The sequence below is a fragment of the Ochotona princeps genome, chromosome 9 (genome assembly GCF_030435755.1).
Source record: "Ochotona princeps isolate mOchPri1 chromosome 9, mOchPri1.hap1, whole genome shotgun sequence".
NCBI classification, from domain to species: domain Eukaryota; kingdom Metazoa; phylum Chordata; class Mammalia; order Lagomorpha; family Ochotonidae; genus Ochotona; species Ochotona princeps.
The window spans coordinates 60,919,611-60,922,622 of NC_080840.1; the positions used below are offsets into that span (position 1 = coordinate 60,919,611).

The 3,012-nt window shown below is 42.2% G+C and overlaps 1 non-coding gene and 1 pseudogene across 1 annotated transcript; both read left to right on the forward strand.

Annotated features, from left to right (window-relative positions):
• The first annotated feature begins 871 nt into the window (after window positions 1–871).
• Window positions 872–1,665, forward strand: LOC118757511 (PRELI domain-containing protein 1, mitochondrial-like; annotated as a pseudogene).
• Window positions 1,666–1,924: 259 nt separating this feature from the next.
• On the forward strand, window positions 1,925–2,031 carry LOC118757520 (U6 spliceosomal RNA). Its single transcript, XR_004995232.2, has one exon. It is a non-coding gene; the product is annotated as a U6 spliceosomal RNA (small nuclear RNA).
• The last annotated feature ends 981 nt before the right edge of the window (window positions 2,032–3,012 follow it).

Sequence of the window (3,012 nt, forward strand, 5' to 3'; positions counted from 1 at the left end):
TTTGGTAGTCACAGATAAAGAGAACATGGAACTTTCTCTGAAGAAGCACTGGCTCCAGTGGGAAGATACAGAAGAGTGGCTTTCCAATTATTGTAATCTGTAGCAGGGAGTTCAAATACCTCTGCATGTCATCCAAATGTTCTTCTTAATCTCGCCTCAATAAACTTCCCCTGCCTCATTTTTCTGGTGTCACTCCAGGCACCTAGAGCTGCATATGGAACTCAATGAGCCTTGCCTTTATGCCCCTGTGCTTTCATTTCGGTCTCCTAAAATGACTTCTCAACCTTGTCAGTCTAGCAAACTGATCTGGAAACTCTTATTTAGCTCCCTCAAACAGTCACTTACCCTCTGGATCTAGTAACACCCTGTGAAACTGAATACTTAACTGCTTACTAATTAGCAATGTTCACTTCTGATTTTCCTACTAGATAGCAAGGTGTGTAAGAACAGTAATGAAATTCTTTTTGTTCACGACATAGAAGGAAAAAATAAGAATCTTACATACTACAATAAGAAAATAAGAACACAGTCAAAAGAATCAGGTAGTCATAGATATCAAGAATATCTCCACCCTCTGTAATAACTGTACAACCCTAAGATGTTTTGTCTTCAGGGTTCCATGACTAATACATTACTGCAAATAAAATATTGATATACAATTTGGCCCAATCTAAATACTTAGTAGAGCTTAGCTGTTATTATCATGATTGTATTTGAAAAGTGTTAGTGATGGGTCAGCTCCTCATGGCAGCAGCAGCTGCTAGCTTGCCGGGCGTGCACTGAGCTCAGGCCCAGCCCTGCCTCCTGCATGTCCCCGGGGCCCCTGTACCCCTGAAGCTGTGTGGGCACTGAGTCTGCTGAGGCTGGGACAATGGTGAAGTATTTCCTGGGCCAGAGTATGCTCCGAAGTTCTGGGACCAAGTGTTCATCACCTTTTGGCAGCAATACCGAAGTCCTTATAGCAAACATGTCCTGACAAAGGACATTGTACACCTGGGAGGTGAACCCTGACCAGAAGCTCCTGGCTACAGCGACTCCTGACCAAGACTTCCAGGATGTCCCCACTGGGCACAGCGGCTGTTTCCCACCAATGTTGCCCACTCGGTTTTCATCGTGGAGAACTCTATAGTGGACCTACACAATAAAACCATGACCACCTTCACTTGGAATATCAACCACTCTCGACTGATGATGGTGGAGGAGTGATGTGTTTACCATGTGAACGCACCTTCCAAAACACCCATTGAGACATCCAAGGGAGCAATGGAGAAGGCAAAGCAGATGGTACTGGCAGCTGCGGAGAAGGCCAAGGACCTGGCCGAAAAGGCGGCCACCAAGAAGCAGCAGCAACAGCAGCAGTTCATGTGGCCAGCCTGGCCCCCAGGTCCAGGCCTCCCCACCACTGGCCCTGCACCCCAATACACCGTGCTCAGCCATTCAGTCTGCACCCCCTCGTACTTGATGATTAGAAATCAACTTCCAGCCCTCCCTGCTGTTTGGGTGGCAGGTGCGGATGGGGTCGGCATCCGTCTGCCTTGGGCAGCTGCCCGCAACTGGGTGCAGTCAGCTACAGATTGCAAGTTCCATGCAGGAAACAGAGCATGGTTTTGTCCACTGATGTGTCCCTACTACCAGGAACATTACAGATACTCAATAAACACTTAAATTTTGAAAAAGTTTTAGTGACATCACTGTTTCTTTTGCATTTTATAGTGTGCTCAGGTGATAATAAACAGAGGATGTGAGGGAAAAGATAATATTTTGAAAAATTCACTCTGTGTCTGACACGCTTGGGATATACTATTTCACTGCTTTTATGCAATAATATAAAATAAAGTATTGCTTTCAAACTGAGATAAAGTCCCAAAATTCATGGGAAATTCATTCAGGGGAATAGAATGTTAGATGTAAAAGGCATTGTGTTGTGCTCGCTTCGGCAGCACCTATACTAAAATTGGAACCATACAGAGAAGATTAGCGTGGCCCCTGCGCAAGGATGACACGCAAATTCGTGAAGCGTTCCATATTTTTATACGCTTGCAATGGGGAAATCTCAACTGAACTTGAGCTGTGGTTATGCAACAAGGTGGAGGAATCCACCATGGTGGGAGGGTTTGGGGAGGGGTGGGGAGAACCCAAGTACCTATGTAACTGTGTCACATAATACAATGTAATTAATGAATTACAAATAATAAATAATAAAAAAGGCATTGTGTTAGTATTTACTGCCATAACACATTTCCATAGACTGGGTGGATAGAGAAATGAAATGAAAGTATGCTGTTGTAATACCTCAGTCCACAATAGGGAAGAAATGGAATCAACCCAGACACCCATCAACAGATGACTGGATAAAGAACATACACATCGTATACACTATGGAATACTATTCAGCCATAAGAAAGAGTGGAATCTTGTGTTTTGCAGGTAAGTGGACATAATTAGAAACCATTATGCTTAGTGAAATTTGACAAATTTAGTGTTTTCATTTATCTGTTATAACTAATACAGGGAGTACAAAAAATATTATCTATTGGTAGGGAAGTGACACTCTGGAATTTGATTATTATCTACAACTTCTAGTTATAATCCTAAAGATGCTTTTTGAAAAAGTTTTCAGTTGCATATCTTTTTGTGGGGGGTTGTATTATTGTCTAATTTTATTTGCTGATATCATTACTTAATATAGCATTAAACATGTGGAAATAATAATTTAAAAATTTGCAATGATAGTCATTCTGGCTAAGTATAAACTATCCAGCTCTTCAAGGTCCTGATAAAACAAAATAAGCTCAAAAAAGAATGAAAATTGTGACGATTCTGTAGGGAACAAGGTTTATAATTGTTTCGTTAGTTTCTTTTCTTTCTGTTCAAGAAGAAAATGTAGCAGGGCCTGGAGTCCTGCATGCTACAACCCACTGCAAGAACTTGCAACCCCACAAGAGCTTTCTGAAAATAATGGAGTTAGATCAGCATCGGGGCAGATGCTGCAGCACCTTGAATTAGGCTCTT